The 16,629-nt window shown below is 38.2% G+C and overlaps 1 pseudogene; it reads left to right on the top strand.

Annotated features, from left to right (window-relative positions):
- Positions 1-12,963: 12,963 nt before the first annotated feature.
- Positions 12,964-13,886, top strand: LOC122217130 (annotated as a pseudogene).
- Positions 13,887-16,629: the final 2,743 nt, after the last annotated feature.

The following is a 16,629-nucleotide window of genomic DNA, read 5'->3' as shown; positions in this document are numbered from 1 at the left end:
CGTTCTCTCTCTCCAGCCCTCCTTCCCTCTTTCTATGAAAACTTAATTTAATAGAAATTTAAAAAAATTACAGGATATAAACAGATACCCAGGTATTTCAGATGCATTAACTAAATGGTTGAATATGGGAATTATGCTTTGACTTTATTTTTCCATCACTATTTCCATAGTTCTTCCTGCGGTATCATGCTAATAGAATAGATGTAATAGTCATTTAAACACTTCCTTAAAGTGTATTTTTCAATGTTTGGAATTACTTCCAATCTAAAGAAGTTACAGATTCAAAAAATGAGGGTTTTTTGTTTCAATACATAGAAGTACCATTATGAAAAGTCAATGTGCTTAGACTGCCCTTCGCCCCAATCATGTTTGTAAGAAAGTGCAAATATATTTTTGTTACTACTCATATTTATCCCACGCTTGAGTTTTGTAAACATTTGTCCCAAATGATTGCAAAGTTTATTATAGGACTTACTTAAATCTCTCCCAATAATATTGCAAAAAAAAAAAAAAAAAAGCAGTTAGCAGATAGATATTTTAATTACCCCTCTTCTGTAGGGAACTTAGATATTTTAGAAGAAACCATTACTTTTATGTATAAGAACATTCTAACTCCATTTAGGAATATGTGAATATCCCTAAAAGTATCAAAATATAACAGAGTGATTCTTTTTAATTGAAAGACCACGAAAATCCTGCTGATACTGAAGCAGTTGCTGAATGGTCAGCAATTTTCCCAAATTGCCAAATATTATTAGAAGTGATTCATGCTGTGGCAACTACTTTGTATTAAGAAGATATTTAAAACAAAAAACAATAAAATAGAGTGCAAATTCACATAGATTTCTATTCCTCCAGCTGTGTAGTTACTTAAAAAAACTGTAATAACCGATTAAGTAGTTAAATATCCAATAAACTTGAGCCAAGGATCTATTGTGTAAGTTATGGTTATTACATAACCATATGTAATATGTCTTTATATGTGACAACTCTGAAAGTTTCAATACTATTTTAATTTCTTTCAGAGCCATTATGAAAAAAGTTTCTAATGCTTGAAAATGTAAGAAGAAAAACTGTCTCATCAATATTATGGTTTCATATTTCTTAATAGATTTGTTGTTCCTGAGTTATTTTACTTCTAGCAGCAATTCTAATATTTATTTTCTAATTAAACTCTAACTTTAGAAATGAATTACCCAGATTTAATGTAATAATGAAGCACTTCAGGGTATTGCAAATGTTCAAAATCTTTCCCATTCAAAGTAAGATTTGTCATTTAACACCTAGAGCAAAATTTTAAGAATTGTATAATTGGAAAAATTCTGATTACTCCATGAAATATTGATATCAAGTTCTTAAAAATATTGAAAGCTTAGTTTATTAATAGAATATGGGAAAACATGTTGGTCTGAATTCAGAATGTTTAAAATGTTCTTTGAGATTAGCTCTATGGGTGTATTTCATAGACAGGAGCTTGAAATGATTTTTTAAAGTTTCAGTTGTGTGTGACAACTTTGAGGAAGCTGAAGAAATTTAGAATCAAGGCATTATTACACAAATTACATGCAAGTAAGGCCATAAGATGACACCAAACAACCAGAAGGAGAAGAGGACTTGATAAGAACAAAGGTTCAGAGCTATGCATGGATAGTGGCTGGGAAAGGTGACATGGTCCCGTCTTTTATTTTAATAAGAGCAGAACATTTACACAGACTTGGAGAGGAGGCTTCATTCCCTTCTCCTTGAGTAAAAATAGCCATCCTTCAGTAATCAAGGTTTAATTGTAATCAACCATGAGATTTAAGGGTTAGGCTATGGTGGTGAGTTAAAGTAGAGCCCTTGTTCACAGTTTGCATTTTTTTTCTTTGAGAGAGAGAGAGAGAGAGAGCTCACAAGGTGGGGAGAGGGGCAGAGGGAGAGAGAGAGAGACTCTTAAACTAGCTCCATGCTGAGCAGAAGGCTACATCCTACAGTCCTGGTATATGACCTGAGCCAAAATCAAGAGTTGAGTCGGATGACTGAGCCACCCACATGCCCTAGTTTGCATACTTTCTGTAAAAAATCACGTATGTGGTTTTTGTAAAATCTGTTTAAATCAGATTGCCAAATACAACTTGTATTGTGGGCTTTATATCAACAAATATCTAAAGGAGAAAATTTTGGACCAATGAGAGTAGTCCAATATAAATATGAAAATCTGAAGGCTGTGTCCACCATGTATATGCAATTCATTGGAAAAAGACCTAGAGCTTTCCTCCTGCTCCTTTGTTTATATATTATTTCTTTTATTTTTTTTTTTTTTTAATTTTTTTTATCATTTATTTATTTTTGAGACAGAGAGAGACAGAGCATGAACAGGAGAGGGTCAGAGAGACAGGGAGACACAGAATCTGAAACAGGCTCCAGGCTCTGAGCTGTCAGCATAGAGCCCGACGCGGGGCTCGAACTCACGGACCGCGAGATCATGACCTGAGCTGAAGTCGGACGCCCAACCGACTGAGCCACCCAGGCGCCCCTATATATTATTTCTTTTAGTTTTTAAAGCAAGTAATCTCCTTCTTCATCTAACTATTCCTCATGTGGTTTTTCATATATTTTTTTCCACATATAACTAGTCAAGAGGATACAATTATCTTTCCACTTGTTATATTTATCTTTCAAAAAATTTGTAAACATCAAACAAATATACGAGAAAAAAGGGATTTATCTGTTAACTATATTAATCCCATCACCTAATTTCCATAAGAACAGGGATACTATTGTACTATTACTGAGTATTTTTCAAATTCCACAAGCACATTAATATATAAATTTGGATTGGAGAATAGGTACTTTTTCATCTATGGACCTGTTCTCTAATCCAAGTTCTAAATTTGTGATGTAGGTCATCTGTGATTGAATTCCTTATAAAATGAGGGTCTTCTTAAAAATTTTTAAAGTTTATTTCTTCCTTTTGAGGGGGGGGAGGGGCAGAGAGAGAGAGTGAGAGAGAATCCCAAACAGGCCCTGTGCCCAATGTGGCGTTTGAACTGTTAGATCATGACCCAAGCCGAAACCAAGAGTAGGATGCTTAACCAACTTAGCCACCCAGGCACACCAATGAGGGTCTTTATCTTGTCTTTTTTTACACTTTATTCTAGATTTAAAATTCTGAGTGATCCAATACCAGTCTCTATAATGATCCTAAACCTCCTTGTGTAAAATGTGGTTAAGATAATTTATCTGAAGACATTTCTTTGGATTTTCATGGACAACAAACATATTTGTTTGTATTAACAAACCTATAAAACCTATAAAATAGTGATTCTGCAAGTAGATTTCAAGCCTAAATCTCAACATTATTATCAAAACTCTCAAAAGTTTTTAAGTATTACACCATCAAATCTACTTGACAGCTTCTTTCTTGAAAAGATAGTACTTAACCTCAGACACTTTTCTTGAGTTTTATTTAAATACTTCATAAGTGAAAAAGAGAGAGAGATAAACACTGTTAGCTAGATCTCAACAGAGATTCTTGGTATGCCCTTGGATTTCCCAGCAGTCTCAAGTAACGTTAAAATCTATTCAGTGGGCAAAATTAGTTCAAAAAGTGAATGGCATCCAGCTGTAGGTTAAAAGCTCATAGGAAAAGACCGACTCACCAAAAATCTAGGCATGTTCCTCTGCTAAGATTGATAGTAAAATGTGATAAAGCCCACTTAGTAAGATAATATTTCATAACATGGCATGCGTAGTAGTTGCTAGAGTATAAAATTACCTAAGATCTTTAGAACTCGAAACTTAGTTTTGACAAAAGAGGGCATTCCTTGAACATCTACTGTCTTGCTGGCTTTCAAAATAACAAATTTAGTAGCAGTGTTTAAATCTATATCCAGGATGCAAAACTAGGCAAGAATTCACCTGGCTCATAGATATCTAACATTTAAGTCAAATAAGCTTTTATTTTATATAAATATGTACCAGAAGAAATTTTAGTTGCTGGAAAATGTAGCACAGTCATGAAAGAATAAATTAGTCCAGGTTTCATTTAGGTACTTTTACTTTAAGTACAAAAACTTGGCTAACTTGACAAAAGTTCCTAGACGCTAAAGATTAGGTTTTCAAAAAACTATTTTGTCAAGATGGAAAGGTTTTTGCATCAAATGGTATAAACATACCAGGACATAACAGAGTAAAGAAAGGGATCAGAATGTAAGCTCTCTCTGCCCAATCTTACTTCAAGCTTATGCACTTTCTGCTCCCTCAAACTGGAATACAATTTCTTTTTCCTGACTTAACACACACACATGCACACGCACACACACACACACACACTCACACACTCACACACAGACATAGACTTGTCTTGAGCCAAAATACAATGACACTTCAGAGACTAAAAGTCTAGCAAGAAGGTGGTAGAAAAAAGGGACGACCTATTCAAAACAGGACACATGAATAAGGATCAGTAGAAGCAGGAACACAGAGGCGGAGGTAAGTAGCTATTGGCAGAGAGGTCAGTTTTCCACCATGTGATGCAAGTGTATACAAAAAAGAAATCCCACTGAGAACTAGATTACATAAGCTATTTACAAGTGGAAAAGAATACCATATATGAAACACATACATATACACACATCTTTATACACACACTGTGATATATATTTTTTCTATATCAAAAAGCGATACAAACCCATTGTACTATTGTGATGTTCTTGATATGATTCATATCAACTTGTGGGAGAAAATTTTAAATCTTCAAAACTTTTGCCATCGAGGGGTTAAATTCTATAACTTCTCTAAGTTTAACTATATAAATAGTCAGTAAAATAAATTACAATGAAAATAGTAATAAAATTTCAAAAGTAATAATTTCTTGATTAAATCACTGCATTTTACTATATCTATGTTCTTTAAGTTAATTACATTAATTTGCATGATTGGGATACTATGAAATATATGCCATTATATACCTCTTTTGAAATCTGTATAAAGTAGTGTCATATTTGTAGCCTGAATATGGCCATAGTAAAGTTATTTACAAAATAAAAGTGAGCAAACGATAGAATTTGGGGTTTTTTGTTTTGAGAACCAGGTCCTGGTACATCATTGTGTGATACACTAAAATTAAATTTTTAAAAGAGGTAATTTTTAGCACAAAAATATAATGGTCTTTTTAGTTCACTTAACCTTTAGTTTTATAATGTATTGAAACAAATTCTAATGTTTAGTTTCCTTATTTTTGGTAGATATATGTCTCTGATAATAATATTAGAAATCAATTTGTAGAACAAGATAATTCTCAAATCTTTATATCTAATAACACCACCACCCAGTTGATTTGCATCTGTCTGGAATCCACATGTGTGAGTATAGATGCTCACTTTCTCTTCTATCATAAAAAGGCACAATTTAATGACACAGGGTAATAAGAATCCACACTGTATTTGTATATTCTTATAAAAGAAACAGATTCTATATGCAGTTATAAACCACATTCACAACTACCTGTGAAAGTATAGACACAATGTTGAATTGTGGAAAAGAGAAACTTCTTAAACTGCCGACCAGGTAATCTTTCTGGGGTTGTTCTTAAACTTTGGTGTAAAGAAGAATCATCTAACTTTATTAAAACATTGATGACTGGGCTTACATCTAAAATTCTACTTCAGTAGTTATATGTTAAACCAATGCCCTAAACAATATAGGTGGTCTATGGACCACACATTTAGAAACATTTTTTTGTAGGAAGTAGTAACATTTAATTTCTGCTGAAAAAAATAAATGTGATGTGAATCACATTTCACATAAACTAGTTAGGAATCACATCTAGTATACATTTCCAAGTTATTTGGTACCTTTAGTCAAAAGTTAAAATGAAATTTGATTTACAAAAGTATTAAGCAATTTGAAATGTTTATGTTTACATTCAGTTAAGAATTGCACCTCACGTTTCTCAAGGTGTCTTTCCAAATTTTACCAACCTAAGACCATCCTGTAAGTGAAGGAAGAAAAAAATCCCAATAAAGATTGTTTCAATATTAAAGCTGTCAGGGAAACATAAGGGCATTCAGAGAGCTTGATTAATTAATACATGCAACTGGGATCAAATCGTATAGGTCAGCTTCTCCAAATATTTCAGGGTTGATGAGAAATTAGGACCACTAATAAATGAAGAGTGAATGACATTAAATTAATGATGACTTTAAAGCTGCTGGGGTATTGAACTCATCAGTTGAGTTTATCCTTAATAAGAAAAACAGCAAAGAGGAATCTGTGCAATTAGAAGCAGCACGCTTGTAATAAAACCAACTATTGACGAAAACAAGCAGAGAATATTTTATTTAAATGAGGTGCCTTGTTAGATAAATTAAAAGTACTATTATTAAAAAATACAGATAATTAGTATGACAAGGTTACCAAAAAGGCATATTTAAAATATTTTAGTAAACTTCATGATAGTTTCTAACTATTGGAAAAGTACCAGGAATCTTTGGGAACAAAGTGAATGTGAAACAAAAGGAGATACTAATTTGAGTAAAGAGAACATTGGACTAAAAAAAAGTTGAGGATAAGAGTTATGCTTGAATCTAAACTCTATGGTATTGCTTACCAGCCATTTCATGATCGATGACATGTTCCCAAACCAGGCACATTTGTCATCAACATTCGTCCTTTTGCCCCCAGTGTATCATACATCATGGTCAAGGATATCTAATCATTCAGTTCCCCCAAAGGGCTGATAGTGCATGACCACTTTCTCCCTCTCATTTTCCTTCCATCTAACTACATCTTACTACTCTTTGGTTCTTAGCTTAGATGGCACTTCCTCTGAGAAGACTTTCCTGAATTTCCTTCTGGGTTAAGATTATCTCTGTGTGCTTCCATAGCACCTTGTAGGTCCCACTGTAACCCTCATAATCTTGCCTGACCTGTTTACCTCCACTAGATTATTGAAGAAAATGAAACTTTCTTGTGTACTGTTCTATCCCCACATTCCAGCAGAGTTCTCAGGAAACATTTACTGAGGGCATGATTGGATTCAATGGTCCATGGTCTATTAAGCTTCTTGATTAAGAGGACCTGGGGAAGATGGCGGCATAGGAGGACGCTGGACTCACCACGACCTGCTGATCACTTAGATTCCACCTACACCTGCCTAAATAACCCAGAAAACCGGCAGAGGATTAGGAGAACGGAGTCTCCGGAGCCAAGCACAGACGAGAGGCCCACGGAAGAGGGTAGGAAGGGCAGAGAGGTGGTGCTTGCTACAGGGACTGGCGGGAGGAAGCCGGGGCAGAGGGGCAGCCTGCCGGCCAATCAGAGCCCCCGAGTCTGGCTTGCAAAAGTGGAAGGGCCGGTCGGAGTGTGTTTGGACAGCAAGCGGGACTTAACATCTGGAAGGTTATAAGCTAACAGCTCTGCACTGAGAATGGGAGGGCTGGAGGACAACGGGAGGGAGAGTTGTTGAACCCCGGATGACAGAGCTCAGCTTGGAGGGGAACAAAGGCGCTCACCAGTGCCATCTCCCTCACCCATCCCCCAGCCAAAATCCCAAAGGGAACCAATTCCTGCCAGGGAACTTGCTTGCACCCTGCAAACACCCAACACTGTGCTTCTGCAGATCCACCCCTCTGGCTTCTGGTCGGACTCCCTCCCGGTGCTGCAGGGTCCCTCCCGAAGTGGATCACTGAAGGATAAGTGAGCTGACCCTGCCCCTCCCGCCACTGTGCACCTTGCCGATCCTCCCCAGCTAATGCGCCAGATCCCCAGCACCACAAGCCTGGCAGTGTGCAAGTAGCCCAGACGGGCCACGCCACCCCACAGTGAATCCTGCCCCTAGGAGAGGGGAAGAGAAGGTACACACCAGTCTGACTGTGGCCCCAGCAGTGGGCTGGGGACAGACATCAGGTCTGACTGTGGCCCCGCCCACCAACTCCAGTTATTCAACACAGCACAGGGGAAGTGCCCTGCAGGTCCGCACTACTCCAGGGACTATCCAAAATGATCAAATGGAAGAATTCCCCTCAAAAGAATCTCCAAGAAATAACAAGAGCTAACAAACTGATCAAAAAGGGTTTAAACAATATAACAGAAAGTGAATTTAGAATGATAGTCATAAAATTAATTTCTGGGATTGAAAACAGTATAGAGGAAAGCAGAGAATCTATTGCTACAGAGATCACGGGACTAAGGAATAGTCAGGAGGAGCTAAAAAATGCTATAAACGAGCTGCAAAATAAAATGGAAACGACCATGGCTAGGATTGAAGAGGCAGAGGAGAGAATAGGTGAACTAGAAGATAAAATTATGGAAAAAGAGGAAGGTGAGAAAAAGAGAGATAAAAAAAATCCAGGAGTATGAGGGGAAAATTAGAGAACTAAGTAATGCACTAAAGAGAAATAATCTATGCACAATTGGTATTCCAGAGGAGGAAGAGAGAGGGAAAGGTGCTGAAGATGTACTTGAAGAAATAATAGCTGACAACTTCCCTGATCTGGGGAAGGAAAAAGGCATTGAAATCCAAGAGGCACAGAGAACTCCCTTCAGACAGAACTTGAATCCATCTTCTGCATGACATATCATAGTGAAATGGCAAAATACAAGGATAAAGAGAAAATTCTGAAAGCAGCGAGGGATAAAAGTGCCCTCACATATAAAGGGAGACCTATAAGACTCGTGACTGATCTCTCTTCTGAAATTTGGTAGGCCAGAAAGGAATGGCAGGATATCTTCAATGTGATGAACAGAAAAAATATGCAGCCGAGAATCCTTTATCCAGCATGTCTGTCATGTAGAATAGAAGGAGAGATAAAGGCCTTCCCAAACAAACACAAACTGAAGGAATTCGTCACCACTAAACCAGCCCTACAAGAGATCCTAAGGGGGATCCTGTGAGACAAAGTACCAGAGACATCGCTACAAGCATAAAACATACAGACATCACAATGACTCTAACCCCGTATCTTTCTATAATAACACTGGATGTAAATGGACTCAATGTGCCAACCAAAAGACATAGGGTATCAGAATGGATAAAAAACAAGACCCATCTATTTGCTGTCTACAAGAGACTCATTTTAGACCTGAGGACACCTTCAGATTGAAAGTGAGGGGGTGGAGAACTATTTATCATGCCACTGGAAGTCAAAAGAAAGTTGGAATAGCCATACTTATATCAGACAAACTAGACCATAAATTAAAGGCTGTAACAAGAGATGAAGAAGGGCATTATATAATAATTACAGGGTCTATCTATCAAGAAGAGCTAACAATTATAAATGTCTATGCGCCGAATACGGGAGCCCCCAAATATATAAAACAATTACTCACAAACATAAGCAACCTTATTGGTAAGAATGTGGTAATTGCAGGGGACTTTAACACTCCACTTACAGCAATGGATAGATCATCTAGACACACGGTCAATAAAGAAACAAGGGCCCTGAATGATACATTGGATCAGATGGACTTGATAGATATATTTAGAACTCTGCATCCCAAAGCAACAGAATATACTTTCTTCTCGAGTGCACATGGAACATTCTCCAAGATAGATCACATCCTGGGTCACAAAACAGCCCTTCATAAGTATACAAGAATTGAAATTATACCATGCATACTTTCAGACCACAATGCTATGAAGCTTGAAATCAACCACAGGAAAAAGCCTGGAAAACCTCCAAAAGCATGGAGGTTAAAGAATACCCTACTAAAGAATGAGTGGGTCAACCAGGCAATTAGAGAAGAAATTAAAAAATATATGGAAACAAACAAAAATGAAAATACAGCAACCCAAACGCTTTGGGATGCAGAAAAGGCAGTCCTGAGAGGAAAATACAACGCAATCCAAGCCGATCTCAAGAAACAAGAAAAATCCCAAATACAAAGTCTAATAGCACTCCTAAAGGAAATAGAAGCAGAACAGCAAAGACAGCCTAAATCCAGCAGAAGAAGAGAAATAATAAAGATCAGAGCAGAAATAAACAATATAGAATCTAAAAAACTGTACAGCAGATCAACAAAACCAAGAGTTGGTTTTTTGAAAAAATAAACAAAATTGATAAACCTCTAGCCAGGCTTTTCAAAAAGAAAAAGGAGATGACCGAAACAGATAAAATCATGAATGAAAATGGAATTATTACAACCAATCCCTCAGAGATACAAGCAATTATCAGGGAATACTATGAAAAATTATATGCCAACAAACTGGACAACCTGGTAGAAATGGACAAATTCCTAAACACCCACACGCTTCCAAAACTCAATCAGGAGGAAATAGAAAGCTTGAACAGACCCATAACCAGCTAAGAAATTGAATCAGTTATCAAGAATCTCCCAAAAAATAAGAGTCTAGGACCAGATGGCTTCCCCGGGGAGTTCTACCAGACATTTAAAGCAGAGATATTACCTATCCTTCTCAAGCTATTCCAAAAAATAGGGAAGGAAAACTTCCAGACTCATTCTATGAAGCCAGTATTACTTTGATTCCTAAATCAGAGACCCAGTAAAAAAAGAGAACTACAGGCCAATATCCCTGATGTATATGGATGCAAAAATTCTCAATAAGATACTAGCAAATCGAATTCAACAGCATATAAAAAGAATTATTCACCATGATCAAGTGAGATTCATTCCTGGGATGCAGGGCTGTTTCAACATTTGCAAATCAATCAACGTGGTACATCACATCAATAAAAGAAAAGATAAGAACCATATGATCTTGTCAATCGATGCAGAAAAGGCATTTGACAAAATTCAGCACCCTTTCTTAATAAAAACCCTCGAGAAAGTCAGGATAGAAGGAACATACTTAAACATCATAAAAGCCATTTATGAAAAGCCCACAGCTAACATCATCCTCAATGGGGAAAAACTGAGAGCTTTTTCCCTGAGATCAGGAACACGACAGTGATGCCCACTCGCACCGCTGTTGTTTAACATAGTGCTGGAAGTTCTAGCATCAGCAATCAGACAACAAAAGGAAATCAAAGGCATCAAAATTGGCAAAGATGAAGTCAAGCTTTCACTTTTTGCAGATGACAGATAGTATACATGGAAAATCCAATAGACTCCACCAAAAGTCTGCTAGAACTGATACATGAATTCAGCAAAGTTGCAGGATAGAAATCAATGTACAGAAATCAGTTGCATTCTTATACACTAACAATGAAGCAACAGAAAGACAAAGAAACTGATCCCATTCACAATTGCATCAAGAAGCATAAAATACCTAGGGATAAATCTAACCAAAGATGTAAAAGATCTGTATGCTGAAAAGTATAGAAAGCTTATGAAGGAAATTGAAGAAGATATAAAGAAATGGAATAGCATTCCATTCTCGTGGATTGGAAGAATAAATAGTGTCAGAATGTCAATACTACCCAAAGCTATCTACACATTCAATGCAATCCCAATCAAAATTGCACCAGCATTCTTCTCAAAACTAGAACAAGCAATCCTAAAATTCATATGGAACCACAAAAGGCCCCGAATAGCCAAAGTAATTTTGAAGAAGAAGACCAAAGCAGAAGGCATCACAATCCCAGACTTTAGCCTCTACTACAAAGCTGTCATCATCAAGACAGCATGATATTGGCACAAAAACAGATACATAGACCAATGGAATAGAATAGAAACCCCAGAACTAGACCCACAAACGTATGGCCAACTAATCTTTGACAAAGCAGGAAAGAACATCCAATGGAAAAAAGACAGTCTCTTTAACAAATGGTGCTGGGAGAACTGGACAGCAACATGCAGAAGATTGAAACTAGACCACTTTCTCACACCATTCACAAAAATAAACTCAAAATGGATAAAGGACCTGAATGTGAGACAGGAAACCATCAAAACCCTAGAGGAGAAAGCAGGAAAAGACCTCTCTGACCTCAGCCGTAGCAATTTCTTACTTGACACATCCCCCAAGGCAAGGGAATTAAAAGCAAAAATGAACTACTGGGACCTTATGAAGATTAAAAGTTTCTGCACAGCAAAGGAAACAACCAACAAGACTAAAAGGCAACCAACGGAATGGGAAAAGATATTTGCAAATGACATATCGGACAAAGGCTAGTATCCAAAATCTATAAAGAGCTCACCAAACTCCACACCCGAAAAACAAATAATCCAGTGAAGAAACGGGCAGAAAACATGAATAGACACTTCTCTAAAGAAGACATCCGGATGGCCAACAGGCACATGAAAAGATGCTCAACATCGCTCCTCATCAGGGAAATACAAATCAAAACCACACTCAGATATCACCTCACGCCAGTCAGAGTGGCCAAAATGAACAAATCAGGAGACTATAGATGCTAGAGAGGATGTGGAGAAATGGGAACCCTATTGCACTGTTGGTGGGAATGCAAATTGCTGCAGCCACTCTGGAAAACAGTGTGAAGGGTCCTCAAAAAATTAAAAATAGACCTACCCTATGACCCAGCAGTATTACTGCTAGGAATTTACCCAAGGGATACAGGAGTACTGATGCATAGGGGCACTTGTACCCCAATGTTTATAGCAGCACTCTCAACAATAGCCAAATTATGGAAAGAGCCTAAATGTCCATCAACTGATGAATGGATAAAGAAATTGTGGTTTATATACACAATGGAGTACTACAGGGCAATGAGAAAGAATGAAATATGGCCCTTTGTAGCAACGTGGATGGAACTGGAAAGTGTGATGGTAAGTGAAATAAGCCATACAGAGAAAGACAGATACCATACGTTTTCACTGTTAGGTGGATCCTGAGAAACTTAACAGAAACTCATGGGGGAGGGGAAGGAAAAAAAAAAAAGAGGTTAGAGTGGGAGAGAGCCAAAGCGTAAGAGACTCTTAAAAACTGAGAACAGGTTGAAAGCTTGGGGAGTGCCAAGGAGTCCTCTGGAACCGGAACTTGGACTTCTCTGCCTCTGTCCTCCCTTTCATCTCCTCCTCGGTGGGGGCCCTAGCTACGCGCCAGGCCCAGAGCCCCCAGCAGAGAGGCTGCGTTTGAAGGATGACCTCTAGGAAGGAAGTGTTGCTGAAGGTTATCATCCTGGGACATTCTGGAGTTGGTAAGACATCACTCATGAACAAGTATGTGAACAAGAAATTCAGTAATCAGTACAAAGCTACAATAGGAGCAGACTTCTGACAAACGAGGTGATGGTGGATGACAGACTAGTTACAATGCAGATCTGGGACACAGCAGGACAGGAACGGTTCCAGTCCCTTGGTGGCCTTCTACAGAGGCACAGACTGTGCCTGGTATTTGACGTCACTGCCCCCAACACATTCAACACCCTTGATAGCTGGAGAGATGAGTTTCTCATCCAGGCCAGTCCCCAGGATCCTGAAAACTTCCCCTTCGTGGTGTTGGGAAACAAGATTGACCTCGAAAACAGACAAGTGGCCACAAAGTGGGCACAGGCCTGGTGCTACAGCACTACTATGAGACCAGTGCCAAGGAGGCCATCTACGTGGAGCAGGCGTTCCAGAGGATTGCAGGGAATGCACTTAAACAGGAAACAGAGGTGGAGCTGTACAACGAATTCCTCAAACCCATCAAACTGGACAAGAACCACCGGGCCAAGGCCTTGGCGGAAAGCTGCAGTTGCTGAAGGGGCAGTGAGAGCAGAGCATAGAGTCCTTCACAAATAAAGAACACACAGGCCTTCCAACACAAGCCCCCTCTCCTCTTCCAAACAAAACATAAAGTCATCTCTCAAATCCAGCTGCCAAAAGAAACCCCAACAAACATACTCACCCTTACACACACACACACACACACACACACACACACACACTCTCACACACACCCCTATACCTACACCTGACACAAGCAGACAGACTCCAGCCCAGGCCTGTGATGACTCGATCGGGGTCTGCCCACCCACCACATCAACCCTCATATGGCAGCCAGGACAGGCAAGCTGTAGAAATCGTTCTGGTGTGGAGTCGGCATCGAAAGCTATTCTTTTTGTCCACTGGAGAGAGAGAACTGTTTACAGTTAATCTGTGTCTAATTAGTTATCTGATTTTTTTAACGGTCTTGTGGTTTTTTTACCCCACCCCCACCCCTCCCTCCTGTGAAGGCTACCACTTGGGAAGGCTGGTGCCCCATGCTTCATTACAGGCTCACACCCAGTCTGATCAGACTGAGCTTTGTATGTATCTGTTAATGCTTGTTACTTTTAACTAATCAGATTTTTTTACAGTATCCGTTTATTATGTAATGCTTCTTAGAAAAGAATCTTATAGTACATGTTAATATATGCAACCAATTAAAAATGTATAAATTAGTGTAAAAAAACTGAGAACAAACTGAGGGTTGATGGGGCGTGGGAGGGAGAGGAGGGTGGGTGATGGGTATTGAGGAGGGCACCTTTTGGGATAAGCACTGGGTGTTGTATGGAAACCAATTTGACAATAAATTTCATATAATGAAAAAAAGCTTCTTGATTAAGATATTAAGATATTTTGCATAGGAACATATACAGGAACACCTCATAGGAGGTTTACCTGTATGGAATCTATTTCTCAATATCTGTTGCAAAGCTATTTCACAAAACAAAGCCCATGGACTACCTATATTAAAATCATCTGGGACTTTGTTAAAATAGCTAAGTCCTAGTATCCTACCCAGTAAGTTTTAAAATAAAATTTTTGGAGGTGCTGGAGGGCTCAGTCAGTTGAGCCTCTGACTTTGGCTCAGGTCATGATCTCCCAGTTCGTGTGTTCAAGCCCTGCAACGGGTTCTGTGTTGACAGCTCGGAGCCTGGAGCCTGCTTCAGATTCTGTGTCTCCCTCTCTGTCTGCTCCTCCCCCGTTCATGTTCTGTCTGTCTCTCTCTCAAAAATAAGTAAACATTATAAAAAGAGATTTTAAAAAAGAGACTACTGGAAGTTGCACATAATACTTAAAAATATAAAACAAAATGAAATTTCTGGATATAGACTCATGAGATTCCCAAGCACACTAAAATTAAGGAACCCTGCTGAGAAGAATGTATGCCAAGGGTGGGTTTTTATGGATTCTTGGATGCAGAATTTTATCTATACCATTATCTGACAAAAGTAAAGGATACAAAATTCTTAACTCACAGATCCATAGCAGTTTTATACAGAAAAAAAACATACGTACATATAAATAAACTGACCAGCAAATTCTTTCAAGTTGCATAAAATAATATTTTAGAAGGCAACAGAAACAGCAGCATTGAGCAAATGGGCAGATACACTAACCCACATAGATCCTGGATTGTCAGGCATGATTGGACTACTTTTATACCAATCTGAAAGTAGTGGTGTAAGATATTCTACTAGTGAGCTAGTCAGGAAGGATAAACTTATATTAGTTTCAGATCCAATTGTTGCAGGACACTATGATGAGAGATTGTCGTGTGTGAAATAAAACAATCCAGGCTTGATCAGGCTAAGGTCCAGGCTTGACATATAGCAATATAGTTCTAACTGGTGAGAGAGGAACACTATCCCTCTGACCATCCTCACTTTAAAGTACCACAGGCTTTTTGTTCTGTTTTAGTTTCTCTGTAAAAACACCTCACCTAAACTGTGTCATATAAAAGCAGTTCTTATAATTGTTCCACAAGTCTTAATCGTTGACCCAAGCAAATTATTTGAAAGAGAAAATAGCTAGCAAATATTCTTTTTTTTTTTAAGTTTATTTATTATTTACTTTGCAAGAGAGAGTGAGCTAGTGGGGGAGGGGCAGAGAAAGATACAGGGAGAGAGAGAATCCCAAGCAGGCTCCACACTGTCAGCACAGAGTCCAATGTGGGGCTCAAACTCACAAACTGTGAGATCATGACCTGAGCTTAACCAACTGAGCCACCCCTGCACCCCACTAGTAAATATTTTTATAATCAGTGTGCTTATATACCCTAGTTTTCCTGAGATAGTCTAATCCTATATTTCTACTGTAGTTATTAATTATATTTCATTCTTAAAAGTGCCTCAGTTTGAACAATAAATTGTATGACATCCAAACTTTAAACACTATTGGTCAGGCGCCTGGGTGGCTCAGTTGGTTGAGCATCCAACCTCAGCTCAAGTCATGATCTCATGGTTTGTGAGTTTGAGCCCCGCGTCAGGTTCTGGGCTGACAGCTCAGAGCCTGGAGCCTGCTTCAGATTCTGTGTCTCCTTCTCTCTCTGCCCCTCCCCCACTTGCGCTCTGTCTCTCTCTATCAAAAATAAATAAATGTAATAAAAAAATATTTAAACAGTATTGGTAAGTGGCATGAGTCCTAGAAAAGTTTTTGGAAAGAAGATGCAATTTTTCAGTGGCAAAGTTCTTGGTTCGTATCAAAATTTTGAAATAAAATCATTACATTACTAAATTACCAACACAATTATATTTGGGCAACTATAATCTCCAAGGACATCTGGAAACAATCACAAAAGCAAATAACAGAAAATTTACAATATTCTATCTCAGGCTGGCCATCAACCCCACTCAAAATCATTTGACATGCCCTTTGTCAATGCCCATTCTCAGTCCCCTTGATTGTACAGATTGTATCTGGAGGAGTATATAGACTATTAGTTTAATCAGTAAATTTCTAATTTTTTGTGCCCTTGTTGAAATGAAATTACTTTTTGCCTCAGGTTTTAATTTTAAGGGAAATTTAATAGTGAGAAAC

Source organism: Panthera leo, chromosome B1, assembly GCF_018350215.1.
Source record: "Panthera leo isolate Ple1 chromosome B1, P.leo_Ple1_pat1.1, whole genome shotgun sequence".
Lineage (NCBI taxonomy): Eukaryota > Metazoa > Chordata > Mammalia > Carnivora > Felidae > Panthera > Panthera leo.
This window is presented reverse-complemented; position numbering and strand designations above follow the sequence as displayed.